Below are 14,583 nucleotides of genomic sequence, written 5' to 3' on the forward strand. Positions count from 1 at the left end.
CGCAGGGGAAAGGGTGTTGAGTGAACAAAGTACATTGCTGTCACAGTCAGTAAACACCATTAAAATTAAACGGCAGGGGAAAGCAAATGGACTATTTTTATCAAATATGAAATTAACCAATAAACTTAATATATGGTATATACACACAAATACAATAATGTTAAAAATCGGAAATGCGGCAGAGTTAAAGGACGGTGAACGTTTCTGTGCACTCGCCTACGTTTGTTCATGCCCTTCACGTAGATGCTACTTAGCGAACAAGAAAAAGGAGGAGGAGTTGTGATTTCCAGATACGTAAAGCTAAAATACAGCTTCCAGCCCCGGTTCCAGAGGACTTGCTGCTGACGTCCTTACACCTAAACCAAGTAAACTTACGTCCTTGCATGAGCTAAGCAGTGCCAGACTAAGAGAAATGATTTGGTTTGTAAGCATTTGTGCTTGCAAGCATCTCAAGCAGATTTATTCCACCTGAGTGTGATCCATTCGTGGAACCACAGCCAGAGGAAATGCAATAGCTGACTGACTTTGGCTTTTGACTGACTTGAAGGTCAGAAATATTTCCCTTCAAAAGTTCTCTCACCAATAGGGCCGAAGCAGGAGTTTTACAATACTCAGCTTTTTACTGTCTCTCTAGTATGACTGACGCTTGCTGGACAGGTCCAGTGTTGCCTGACATTGGGAGAGACCCTGTTCTTACTTGGCTTGAATAGAAATGATCAGATATTGAAAGAAACAAGTGGATGATGAATGTACTTGGAACAAACCTAGTATAGTGTTTCTTATTCAAAGCTGTGATTTGAAATAGCTTTTGCAGCAAGAGCGAAGAGCCTCACGTCAGGTTTGGACCCTAACAGTGAGGGTTTGGGACCACTAAATGAGGCTTTGTGCGTTAAAAGATGGCTTTGGGCTCTAAAACTCAGTGTGGAAAGAGAAAATGACGGTTTGAGCATTAAAAGACCGCATTCGATGCCAACAGTAAAGGTTTGGGATATAAAAAGGAGGCTTGGATAATAAAAATGAGGTTTTAGTACCTAAATGTGAGGGCTTGGGGCTTTAAAGGAGGCACTGAGCATTAAAAAAGGGGTTTGGGCCCCTCTTGGCTGTTAAAAATGAGACTTTGAGGATTAATCAAGGGGTTTGGACTGAAACGCACGGTTTGAGCATTAATAGAGCAGATTTGATGCTAAATGGGAGGCTTTGGGACCTAAAAAGGAGGCCACTGAGTATTAAGAGGGGTTTGGACCCTGCAAGTGAGGCTTTGGGACCTAAAACTGAGGCTTTGCAGGTGAAAACAGGGCTTTGGACAGTAAAAATGAGGTTTTGGCACTTCAAAGTGAGCTTTTGGATGCTACAAGTGAGGCTTTGGGCCTTTAAAGGAGGCATTGAGCGTTAAAAGAGGGGTTTGGGTGCTCGGAGTGTGGCTTTGGGTGGTAAAACTGAGGCTGTGAGCTTTAAAACTGGGGTTTGGACCCTAAAAGTGAGGGCTTGGGACCTAAGAATGAGGGTTTGACCCTAAAAAAGACAGGTTTGGACCTGAAAAGTGAGGGTTTGGCACCTAAAAATGAGGCTTTATTCCTTACTAGAGGGGTTTGGACCCTGAAAGTGAGGGTTTGGGATATGAAAAGGAGGCTTTTAGACTTAAAACAGGGATTTGGAACACCAAAAATGAGGGTTTGGGACTTAAAATAAGGCTTTGAGCCTTAAAAGACAGGTTTGGACCCTGAAAGTGAGGGTTTGGGACCTAAAACTGAGGCTTTGAACCTAAAAGACAGGTTTGGACCCTGGAAGTGTGGGTTTGGGACCTAAAACTGAGGCTTTGAACCTAGAAGACAGGTTTGGACCGTGATAGTGAGGCTTTGGGATACAAAAATGAGGCTTTGAGGGTGAAAATAGAGCTTTGGATCTAAAAAATGAGGTTTTGGCACCTAGAAGTGAGGCTTTGGATGCTACAAGTGAGGCTTTGGGACTTTAAAAGTAGGCATTGGGCATTAAAAGAGGGGTTTGGACCATGAAAGTGAGGCTTCGAGTGATAAAAATGAGGCTTTGAACCCAAAAGACAGGTTTGGACCGTCAATGTGAGGGTTTGGGAGTTAAAAATGAAGCTTTGAGCCTTAAAACAGGGGTTTGGAACCAAAAAAATGAGGCTTTGGGACCTAAAATAAGGCTTTGGGCCTTAAAAGAGGTGTTTCAACCCTCAAAGTGAGGGTTTGGGATCTACAAGTGAGGGTTTGCAGTTGAAAATAGGGCTTTGGACATTACAAATGAGGTTTTGATACCTAAAAGTGAGGTTTTAATGCTTAATAGAGCAGTTTGGACCCTGAAAGTGGCGGTTTAGAAAAGAAAACTGAGGCTTTGAGCCTTAAAAGACGGGTTTGGCAGCTAAACGTGAGGCTTTGCAAGATATAAAAGAGGCTTTGAGAGTAAAAATGACATGTTTGCACCCTGAGAGTGAGGGTCTGGGACCTTAAGAGGAGGCTTTGAGCCTTAAAAGAGGGGTTTGGAACTCAAAAAATGAGGGGCGGCAGGACCCCAGAAGCAGAGGCTGTGGGACCCCATAAGCAGAGGCTGCAAGGTTTAAAACGGGTTTAGACACTGAAAGTGAGGCTTTGGGTGGTAAAAATGAGGCTTTGAGCATAAAAAGAGGGGTTTGGACCCTGAACATGAGGGTTTGGGATCTAAAAATGAGGCTTTGCCGGTGGAAATAGGGCTTTGGACATAAAAAATGAGGTCTTGGCTCCTAAAAGTGAGCTCAGGTTTGGGTGCTAAAAGTGAAACTTTGCCACTTAGAAATGAGGCTTTGAATGTTAAAAGGGGGGGTTTGAAACCTGAATGTGAGGGTCTGGCACATAAAAATGAGGCTTTGAGCCTTAAACAAGGGGGTTTGTACCGTACCGTATTCAAACGTACCGTTTGGAAGGAAAAAATCATGATTTGAGCATTAATAGACAGGATTCGATGCTAGAAGGGAAGGTTTTATGTGCCAAGCCCATCTTTCAACACTCAAAGCCTCATTTTTTCAGTCCCAAACCCTCACTTTCAAGGTCGAAACCCCTCATTTAAGGCACAAAGCCTCCTTTTTTAACAGCCAAACCCTGTCTTGTGGGTCCAAACCCCACTTTTAAGGCACAAAGCCTCATTTAGGAGTCCCAAACCCTCACTTTTAAGCTCCAAACCTATCTTTTCCACACAAAGCCTGATTTTTATAACCCAAACCTTCACTTTTAGGGTCCAGATCCCTCCTTTTTAGGGACAAACCCTCATTTTTAACAGCCTAAGCCTCCCTTTTGTTGTCCAAACCCCTCTTTTAATGCTTAAATCCTTATAGTTAGGACCATAAACCTCACTTTTAGGGTCCAAACCCCTGTTTTAAAGGTCAAACCCTCACTTTTAGGACCCAAAGCCCTCTTAACACAGCTAAAGCCTCCATTTCAGCATCAAAACCCCTCTTTTAGCGCTCAGTGCTTCATTTTTAGGTGCCAAACCAACCATCACTTTTAGCATCAAATCGACTATATTATTGCTCAAACTATAGATTTTTTGTTGCAAACCATGAGTTTTAGAGTGCAAACCCCTCTTTTAAATCTAAAAGACTCATTTAGATGTCCCAAACCCTCACTGTTAGGTCCAGACTTGTCTTTTTTACTGTCAAAACCTCATTTATATCTTGCAAAGCCTCACATTTAGGGTCTAAATCATCGTTTAGGGCTCAAAGCATCATTTTTTGGTCCCAAACCCTCACTTTTAGGACCCAAACCCTTCCTTTTTAGGGACAACCCCTCATTTTTAAGTTCAAAAGCCTCCATTTTATTGTCCAGACCCCTCTTTTAAAGCTCAAAGCCTCATTTTTAACAGCCAAACCCTCACTTTCAGGGTTCAAATTGTTATAATTAATTTAGCCTTAAACGGAATTTCAATTAAAGTTTACAATTTATTGAATAGAGGCAAGCAAGCAGCGCTGGATGCACGGGAGCTCCTTCCACCTAACGTGCATACCGTCATACAATACTACAGGGTTTATATTCAGTTACTTAATTAATAACAATTAGTAAAAACACGCCTAAATTTACACTCACTGGTCAGTGATAAGCATCCCACTTGCCGTTGGTCAGCCGTAGTTAAATTAGCCACGCTTGCCATGTAGGTTAGCCCGCATGCTCTTTACAGGTTGGGGGGGGCAAGTCTTTTTGGTCCTGAATTGGGTCGGTGGTTCCATTCTCCCCCTGCTGGAATTACCTTTCCCCCAGTTTCCATGCTTCAGTGCCTTCTGAGCCAAGAAGTTCCCTGTTATCACCACTGGCTGATTTGTGGCCTTCCCCATCTTGGCACTCTCCTTTGTATCAGGATGCTTCCACTGTTAGCAGCAAATCGCCAATCAACATTCCAATCATTAAGACAGTTAGCAAGTCAGTTGAACGGCTCTCGGTTACACAAGCACAAACAGTTCCATATTGACACGAATCAGATGAACACATTTTACAATCCCTCATCTTTTTTTTTTTTATGACATTGATTCATGTTTTTGTTTCCAATCGAGTCAATACTTGCGGAATTGGCTTCTTTTGTTGCAGTTTTCTGCATTCCTTGTATAACCAAGTGTATTAGTCTAGTAAAACAGGGTATTAAACATGGAATTATTAACAGTCCTCCACATATCGCCAATAGAGACTGTCCATAAAGTTCCCCCCTAATTCTCCTAGATTGATTCCATTCCAAGTTTGAACTGGGACGTATGCGATTTTCTTAATTTCTTTTCACCTTGGTTTGTTCCACCACAAACATAACAATTGGTTACAAATAGATTTTTAGCAACTGTGGGAATTTCATATTTTACTCCTGTTTATATTTCATGAACAGTCTATGCTGCCAATTAGTCTTCCTACTTCCGAATTTGTGAGTTCTTTTGGATCATAGCATACGGTCCTGTTACCTTCTCTGCATAAAGCATAATGCAGTTTCCTATTTCCTGGCCTTTACAGTCATATTACACATTGACTGCAGTTGTTTGTCATAGCCAGGGTTAAGGAACTCACCCCAAGTAGGACTAGAAGAGGTCCGGTAAGGGCCATAGTGATTGGCGGTCGCGGCCCAAAGGGGTTGCAGCCCTTGGCAGGCCTTTTCAAACCATAGCACCAGTTCCCTATCCGGTCTTGCCCTCTTCCTTAATCTTAAAGGGTGTCCTTTCCTGAGTATTTAAGGATTGGCTTTTTCCAATTCGTATGCTATGTCTCAAAAAAAATCCAGTGTATACCATGGATAGCCTATTGCTATTCCCAGGAACCAATATTTCCTTGTTATTGACAAATTGTCTTCCCTAATGGGTATTCATTTAGGAGCTTCTCAGTTTACAAATTCTACAGGAGTAGTCACAATAAAATTCCCACAGCAACTTAGCTTATGTTCTTTGATGATGGCCTCTTCAGGTTCTTCTGATGGTTAGCTTAGTTTCTCCGGGTTCAGATGTGACTCTCCACTCCTTCACTGGACCTTTCACTCGCAACACATGTGTCCACCCTTTTTCAGCAGTTCTCACAGCCGTTTCTCCCTACTTTAGGCAGTTCAGTAAAATCTATTTGTACTTTCTCGAAAGGTCTGTAAGCTGTTTTTCTCCCTCCTATTGCCACTTGTCGAAACACTTTTTTTATTTACCTTTTGACAAGTTAAGCATCCTTGTGTAATCTGCTTTGCTATTTCAAAAATCCCAATACAGCCAAATTGTTTAAGGAAATGATCACTTAATGCCTTTGTACCCCAATGTGTTTGTGCATGCAAACGCTCCAAATATTTGTCTGGCATAGGCTTTCAGCAGCATTTCTCGCCGGTCGGGCAATGTCCATTTTCCTTGTTCTAACTTAGCCCCTAATTTTTCCAATTTTATCTTTTCTTCAGGGGCAAACTTCTTCTCTTTCTCCTCCTGTGTTTTTTTGCTGATGTCCTCCTGTGCTTGTACTACATTAACTTTAGCGACTTGAGTCCTCAGGGCTGCTTCCTGGGCCTCTTTATCCGCTAAATTATTCCCTCGAGTTCGGTAATCTAATCCCTTTTGGTGTCCTCTCACATGTACCACTGCTATTTCCTTTGGTTCTCTTAATGCTTTTAAAATTTTTACTATTAATTCTTGATGTATTAGATTTCTCCCTTGAGTATTAATTAAACCTCTTTCTTAGTCTCTCTTTTGCCTGTTAATAATTCCAGGGCCCTACAGAGGGCATACAGCTCACAAGCTTGAGCTGACCATGATGGACTCAGAGGTCCTGACTCTACAAGTTCTAGGTCCTCACTAATTATTGCATATCCTGATTTTCTTTTCCCTTCCACCACTCGGGAGGAACCATCTATAAACAGCACCTCCCCATCTTCCAACTCAGTATCCCTTAAATCTGGCCTCACTTTAGTCTGGGCCTCAATTACCTCTAAACAATTATGATGTAGTTCCTCCTCTGATGGCTCTCCAAACAAAAATTGTGCTGGATTCTGGGCAGAAGTCACCCTCAATTCTAAGTCAGGGGAGTCTATTAGTATTGCTTCATACTTTAGGATCCGGCTGTCTGTTAACCATTTTTCTGCCTTCTGCTGTAAAACATTTCTGACATTGTGTGGGGTATACACCTTTAAAGGAGCACTAAACGTGATTTTCTGAACTTCCTCTATTAATAAGGCTGTAGCAACCAGAGCTTGGAGGCACGCAGGCCATCCTCTGCTTACTGGATCAAGTAACTTAGAGCAATACCCTACAGGTTTTTTGATTCCTGCCCAGTCTTGAGTAAGAACTCCATGTGCTGTCTGGTTTGATGTATTTACAAAAAGATAGAAAGGTTTTTCTAAATCTGGGAGGCTCAATACAGGTGCTTGTATTAATGCCTTTTTATTTCCTCAAATCTCTGGTCATCTTCTATAAACCACTTGAGTTGGTTATTAATTTCTCATATAGGAATTTTATCTTTTCAGTATAATTTTCAAGCCATGGTCTACAGTATCCTAATAATCCCAATATTTGTTGAATTTCCTTTTTAGTTTGTGGGGGTCTCAGGGATAGAATCCCAGATATCCTATCAGGATCTAGCTTCTTCCTTCCTTTACTCAACCAATGTCCTAAGTATTTTACTTCCTGTTCTACAAACTGTAGCTTTGATTGGGACACCTTCAATCCCTTCTCCCCCAGAAAATTTAACAATTTAATGGTGGCCTCTCGGGTCCCCTCTTCAGTTTCTCCTGCTACTAATAAATCATCCACATATTGTAATAATTTTACCTCCTTGGGTAATGTAAAATCTTGTAAGATTTTCTCTAAAGTTTGTCCAAATAGATTTGGTGACTCTGTAAACCCCTGTGGTAGTACAGTCCATCTTAATTGTTGTTTTCGTCCTGTTTCGGGGTCCTCCCACTCAAAGGCAAAATAATCTCTGGACTCCTCATCCAGATGGCAGGCCCAAAAAGCATCCTTCAAATCTATTACACTATACCAAGCATATCTAGGAGAAATATGACTCAGTAAAGTGTAAGGATTTGCCACCACAGGGAACTTGGTGATCGTTCACTGATTTACAGCCAACTACAGGTTTTAATCCTTTTCGGCCCTCCCTGGGTATAGGATATTGCTTGATTCTAATTGGGCGATAAACACTTATGGGGTCCATTTCTATTTTTCCAGTTTCCCCTTCTTTATACCACACTGAGGGGTTAATAGCTTCTTTGTCTTTTTGTGTTAAAGTGTATAATTTAATCTGCAATTTATCCCCTTTACTCTGAATGTTCAAATTTAACTTCAAAATCAAAATCCTTCCTAATAAATTGTACTCTGCTTCAGGGAGCAAAAGTAACTCATTAAGGCAAATTTTCTTTTCTGTCTCTACTTCTATGTCTTTCAAAATAGGTACTTTAAAAGGTTCTCCTTTTGCCCCAACTACAGACATATAGCTCTTCCCTTTTTCTATTCCTTTTGGAAGTTTTTGGTTGATTTTTCGGCTCCTGTATCTACTAAAAATAAAACTTCCTCTTTATGGGGACCAATTAATAATTTTGTCAAGGGCTCTGTTGGTGTTGAAGTCCCCAGAAGATATAGCCCCTGACACCCCTATTCTTTAAACATTCTCTCATCTTGTTCCCGTTTACAGCAGTTCTTCTGAACACGTCCCCTCTTGTTACAGTAGTAACAGACGGGAGTTGTGAATCTCTCTCGGTAAGGTTGTCCCCGGGGTGTCTGCTCTATTCTTTTTTCTCCTTTCTCTCCAGATGCAGTAAGAGAATCTTACTGCTGCTACAAAAATTTTTGCTTTTGCTTTCTGCTTTTCTTCGTCCCTCCTAACATAGACTTTCTGGGCTTCTCTAAGTAACTCCTCTAATCCTCTTTCTTGCCAGTCTTCCAGTTTTTCTAATTTCCTTCTTATATCCCCCCAAGATTTGGCTACGAATTGTGTTCTAAGGAGTGCGGTCCCAGCCACTGTATTTGGATCAATTCCAGAATACATTTGTAAGCTTTTCCTCAACCTCTCCAACCATTCTGTTGGAGATTCGTCTTTCCCTTGTTGTTCATTAAATGCTTTAATGTTTTGCCCTTGGAGAACTGCTTCCCTTATTCCCTGTATGATTAATGCTCTCAAATCCCTCATATTCTGTCTTCCGTGGGGTTGTTGATGATCCCAGTGGGGATCCACATTTGGCCATTTCTGATCTCCCGGGGGTCCTACCTGATTCTGTCTTTCCCAAATCCTTATTCCAGCTTGTCTAATCATTCCCCTTTCTTCAGCAGTAAATAAGATTCCTAAAATGGACTGTATTTCTTCCCAGGTATAAGTATTGGGGCCTAGGAATTGATCTAGTTTTTCAGCTACTCCGAGGGGATCATCCAATAGGGTCCCCATTTCTTTCTTAAAGTTCCTTACATCTGTGGTATTTAATGGGACTGCCACAAACCCGATGCCTCCCTGATTGCCTCCGAGGGGTACCTCTCGTAAGGGATATAGAGAAGCCCTCTCAGATATAGCAGTCCTACTTCTCGTACATGCAGCCGGCGGTTGATCTAATTCCGGTGCTGTTGGTGGGGGAGGCAGGGATAATGGTGGGACTGGTGGAGGTACTACGGCCACTGGAGGGGAAGCCACTACCAGAGGTAGATTATTAGGATATGGGGGCGGCAGGTTATCCAGTGGTTCCCATTTATCGTCTTTTTCCCTTTCTTTTTCATTTTTATCTCCTTCTTCCTCAAAGTTTTCATCTCTTTTCTTTAATGTAAGTATTGAGGCTGGAAAAGGACGTGAAGTCCTGATCCACAATTCTGCATAATCACTTTCCTCCTGACTAAAAGGTTCCTTTGAATTAACATATATATTCAAGGCCTGGCAAATCCAGTCTTCAAAAGATCCAAAAAACAGGCCAAAAGACAAGTGGTCTTAAAGGTTCCTTCGGCCATTCAGCCATACAATATTGAACCAATTTTAATTTACTTTTTCCTTTTCTGGGGCCCCTTTTATTCCAATTTCTAATCATTATTCCTAATGGACTTTCTGATGGTATGTCTGGTAATTTGCTCCCTTTCTTCTGGTCCTGGGTCCTCGAATTTGTCTGACCCATCTAGGAATTTTACTATGGCAATTCCTACAGCCCTTGGTTACCGGTAAGAGTCTTGCAGGGGGTTTAGGACCTATCACCCACCCACGAATCCTATAGGAATCACTTCGGTCCTTCACCGGCCAAGTCCCTCGTGGGAGATTGGAACCGCGGTTAGAAGACCTCCACAATCACTTCAGAACTAGGTTCCGTCTCAGTCACACTCTTACATACACAGGCAACCGAATCCCACCCAACCAAACGGTATACAGCCTAAATACTTACGACTCCGTCGTCTTCGTTTGGATCTTCGCGCGCAGAATTACGGGCAAAACAAACTACTGCAGCCGGCAAGGGAGCTTATAAAAATTAAATTCTATGCTTGTCCCTATTCGGGTTCAGAATGGCGTTAGCCCTGACCCAACCTGACCAGGAGCCACCAAATGGTGGGGCGCCACTCCTAGATCAAGTCAGAATTCAGGAACCAAGACCTCCCAGACCAGCCCCCAATTGTTATAATTAATTTAGCCTTAAACGGAATTTCAATTAAAGTTTACAATTTATTGAATAGAGGCAAGCAAGCAGCGCTGGATGCACGGGGGATCCTTCCACCTAACGTGCATACCGTCATACAATACTACAGGGTTTATATTCAGTTACTTAATTAATAACAATTAGTAAAAACACGCCTAAGTTTACACTCACTGGTCAGTGATAAGCATCCCACTTGCCGTTGGTCAGCCGTAGTTAAATTAGCCACGCTTGCCATGTAGATTAGCACGCATGTTCTTTACAGGTTGGGGGGGGCAGGTCTTTTTGGTCCTGAATTGGGTCGGTGGTCGCAATCTCCCCCTGCCGGAATTACCCTTCCCCCAGTTTCCATGCTTCAGTGCCTTCTGAGCCAAGAAGTTCCCTGTTATCACCACTGGCTGATTTGTGGCCTTCCCCATCTTGGCACCCTCCTTTGTATCAGGATGCTTCCACTGTTAGCAGCAAATCGCCAATCAACATTCCAATCATTAAGACAGTTAGCAAGTCAATTGAACGGCCCTCGGTTACACAAGCACAAACAGTTCCATATTGACACGAATCAGATGAACACATTTTACACAAGGTGTGGCTGCCAGACCCCCGCCGTGCTCCCTGGGAGCAGGGCTGGGCCCTGAGCGGAGGGCTCCCGTTAACCCCAGCGCCCAGCGCCGCCTCCGGGGGTTGCCCTGTCGCTATGAGCTGCTGGAGGCTCCCGTGGGCGGGGGGAGCTCTGCCATGATGCCGGCAGCTCTCCCACCACCGACCCCGTACCCGGGAAGCGTGAAGCCAGAGTTACAGGTACGTACAGAAGGACAGCGCTCCTCCGCCAGCTGGGCCGTGTGGGGCTGGTGACGCTGGGGGTGCAGCCGGGGAGCTGGGCAAGGGACTCAGCCGTGGGAGCTGCAGGGGGCTGAGCGGGGGACTGTCCGGAGGGGCCTGCAGGGCCTCCTTCTGGGGACTGTCCACAGGACTGACCTCAGAAGTCTCCTCTGCAGTCTCCGGAGAGCTCTCCTCGGAAGTGTCCAAGGGCAGCCAGGTGGGGAGGACTGCGACACCCCGCCCTGGTTCCCCTTGGGGTCTTGCAGGGGGGGTCGGCGTCCCCCAGCACCCCCGATGCCACGTGGTGTTTGCAGCAGCCGCCCTCCGCCTCGTACTCAGGAGGTCAGGGTCTTTGCTGCAGGAGGCGGCGGGACATCGGCAAGGATATTTTCACCTTTCTCGTGCAGACGGAACAGCCCGTAAGTAGAATACAGGCGGCCCTTTGGCCTCCTTGCAAAATGCACCACAGCGACAACAGGGAGATTTACATCAACAGCAACGTGTCACACCACAGGAGCACAGAGGAGTGAGCATCGCAAGGTATCCTTTTCTTTACACATTGTTTTTTCCCCGCAGAGGTGGGCAAAAATAACCCAACCCCTGAGCCCCAAGGTTTCCTCCTCTCCCATATCAAGCAGTTGCTCTGTGGCTTTGTGCCTTAAAAGAGGGGTTTGTACCGTGAAAGTGAAGGTTTGGAACTGAAAACTGAGGCTTTGAGTGTTAAAAGAGGGATTTGAACCCTGAAAGTGAGGGTTTGGCTGTTACAAATGAGGCTTTGAGCGTTAAAAGAGGGGTTTGGACCCTAAAAGTGAGGTTTGCAGTCCTAACTATAAGGCTTTGATGTTAAAAGAAGAGTTTGGGTGCTTTAAAGTGAGTCTTTGGGACCTGGAAATGAGGCTTTGAGCGTTAAAAGAGGGGTTTGGACAACGAAAGGGAGGGTTTGGAATTTAAAAATGAGATTTAGTCCATGAAAAGGAGGGGTTTGGTCCCTAACAGTGAGGCTTTGGGACCTCTGAATGAGGCTTTGTGCCTGAAAAGTGTGTTTGCACCTTGAAAGTGAAGGTTTGGAACATAAAACTGAGGCGTTGAGAGTTAAAGGAGGGATTTGACCTCTGAAAGTGCTGCTTTGGCTGCTAAAACTAAGGCTTTGAGCTTTAAAAGAGGGATTTGTACCCTGAAAGTGAGGTTTGCGGTCCTAACTCTAAGGCTTTGCTGTTACAAGTGAGGTTTTCGGTGCTTTAAAAGGAGGGTTTGCGACCTAAAAATGTGGGTTTGTACCCTGAAAGTGAAGGTTTGGAACCTAAAGCTGAGGATTTTAGCCTTAAAAGAGGGGTTTGAACCCTGAAACTCAGGGTTTGGGAGCCAAAACTGAGGCTTTTAGCCTTAAAAGAAGGGTTTGAACCCTGGAACTCACGGTTTGGAGCAAAATATGTGAGCATTTGGGACCTAAAACGGAGGCAATGAGTGTTAAAAAAGGGGTTTGGACGCTGAAAGTGAGTCTTTGGGTGTTACAAATGAGGCTTTGACTGTTAAATGAGGGTTTTGGTTCCTAGCAGTGAGGGTTTGGCTGTTAAAAATGAGGCTTTGAGCCTTAATAAAGGGGTTTGGACTCTAAAACGCACAGTATGGAACAAAAAAATGACAGTTTGAGCATTAGAAGACCAGATTCGATGCTAAAAGTGAGGGTTTGGGACCTAAAAATTGGGGTTTGTCCCTTAAAATGAGGGGTTTAGACCCTAAAAGTGAAGTGTTGGGACTTCTAAATGAGGCTTTTAGCCTTAAAAGAGGGGTTTGAACCCTGAAAATCAGAGTTTGGAGCAAAAAAATGATGGATTGAGTAGTAAATGACCGGATTTGAATGCTAAAAGTGAGCGTTTGGGACCTAAAAGTGAAGCACTGAGCATTTAAAGAAAGGTTTGGACACTGGGAGTGTGGCTTTGGGTGTTAAAAACGAGGCTTTGGGTGTTAGAAGAGGGCTTTGGGTCCTAAAAGTGAGGGTTTGGCTGTTAAAAGTGAGGCTTTGAGTTTCAAAACAGGTGTTTGGTCCCTAAAAGCGAGGTTTGTGGTCCTGACTATAAGGCTTTGAGCATTAAAAGAGGGGTTTGGACAACAAAAGTGAGGCTTTTGCTTTTAAAATTGAGGTTTTGTCCCTAAAAAGGAGGGATTTGGACCCTAAGAGTCAAGGTTTGGCATATAAAAATGAGGCTTTGTTGGAAAAGATAGGTTTGAGCCTCAAAGTGAGTGTTTGGGACCTAAAAATCAGGGTTTGTGCCTTAAAAGTGGGGTTTGGACCCTGAAAGAAAAGGTTTGGAACTTAAAACTGAGGCTTTGACGCTAGAAAAGGCAAGTTTGGAGGCGAAAAGGGAGGATTGGGGACCTAAATATAATGCCTTGAGCCCTAAAGGATGGATTTAGATCATCAATATGAGGCTTTGCAACAAATAGAAGAGTCTTTGACAGTAAAAAAGCAAGGTCTGGACCACAACAGTGAGGGTTTGGGACCTCTAAATGAGGCACTGAGTGTTAAATGAGGGGTTTGGATGCTCAAAGTGAGGTTTTGGCTGTTAAAAATGAGGCTTTGATCTTTAAAACAGGGATTTGGACCCTAAAAGTGAGGTTTACTGTCCTAACTATTAAGGCTGTGATGTTAAAGTGAGGGTTTGGGTGCTTTAAAGTGATTCTTTGGGACCTAAGAAATGAGGGATTGTCCCTAAAAAGGAGGGGTTTGGATCCTAAAAGTGAGGGTTTGGGATATAAAAATGAGGCTTTGATGCTAAAAAAAGCAAGTTTGGAGCCTGAAAGGGAGGGTTTGGGACCCAAAAATAATGCTTTGAGCCCTAAAGGATGGATTTAGACTCTAAACTTGAGGCTTTGCAACATATAAATGAGGCTTTGACAGTAAAAAAGACAGGTTTGGACCCTAACAGTGAGGGTTTGGGACCTCTAAATGAGGCTTTGAGAGTTAAAAGAGGGTTTTGGACCCTGAAAGTGAGGGTTTGGTTGTTAAAAAATGGGCTTTGAGCCTTAAATGATGGTTTTGGACTCTAAAACGTGAGGCTTTGGAAAGGAAAAATTATGGTTTGAGCATTAAAGGAAGGGAGTCGATGCTAAAAGTGACGGTTTGGGAACTAAAACTGAGGCACTGAGCGCTAAAAGAGGGGTTTGGACGCTGAAAGTGAGTCTTTGGGTGTTACAAATGAGGCTTTGACTGTTAAGTGAGGGCTTTGGTTCCTAGAAGTGAGGGTTTGGCTGTTAAAAGTGAGGCTTTGAGCTTCAAAACAGGTGTTTGGTCCTTAAAAGCGCGGTTTGCAGTCCTGACTATAAGGCTTTGAGCATTAAAAGAGGGGTTTGGACAACAAAAGTGAGGCTTTTGCTTTTAAAATTGAGGTTTTGTCCCTAAAAAGGAGGGATTTGGACCCTAAGAGTCAAGGTTTGGCATATAAAAATGAGGCTTTGTGTGGAAAGGAATTAATTTAAAGTACCCAAACCTCAATTTTAACATCACAGCCTTAATAGTTAGGACAGTAATCTTCACTTTTAGGGTCCAAATCCCTGTTTTAAAGATCAAAGCCTCATTTTTAACAGCCAAAACCTCACTTTGAGCATCCAAACCCCTCTTTTAACACTCAGTGCCTCATTTAGAGGTCCCAATCCCTCACTGTTAGGTTCCAGAGCTATCCTTCAGGTTCA

The 14,583-nt window shown here is 43.4% G+C and overlaps 1 long non-coding RNA gene across 2 annotated transcripts in view; it reads left to right on the forward strand.

The window, feature by feature from the left end:
• The window catches only part of LOC142051439 (uncharacterized), a 115,817-nt gene extending 104,396 nt beyond the window's left edge, over nt 1-11,421 (forward strand). Inside the window, exon 3 of one of the 2 annotated variants that reach the window (XR_012658475.1) lies at nt 11,301-11,421. This is a non-coding gene — a long non-coding RNA (uncharacterized LOC142051439). The remainder of the gene's footprint in view (nt 1-11,300) is intronic. The other variant, XR_012658474.1, reaches the window with a different exon arrangement.
• Nucleotides 11,422-14,583: the final 3,162 nt, after the last annotated feature.

The sequence above is a fragment of the Phalacrocorax aristotelis genome, unplaced genomic scaffold, assembly GCF_949628215.1.
Source record: "Phalacrocorax aristotelis unplaced genomic scaffold, bGulAri2.1 scaffold_34, whole genome shotgun sequence".
Classification (NCBI taxonomy): Eukaryota; Metazoa; Chordata; class Aves; order Suliformes; family Phalacrocoracidae; genus Phalacrocorax; species Phalacrocorax aristotelis.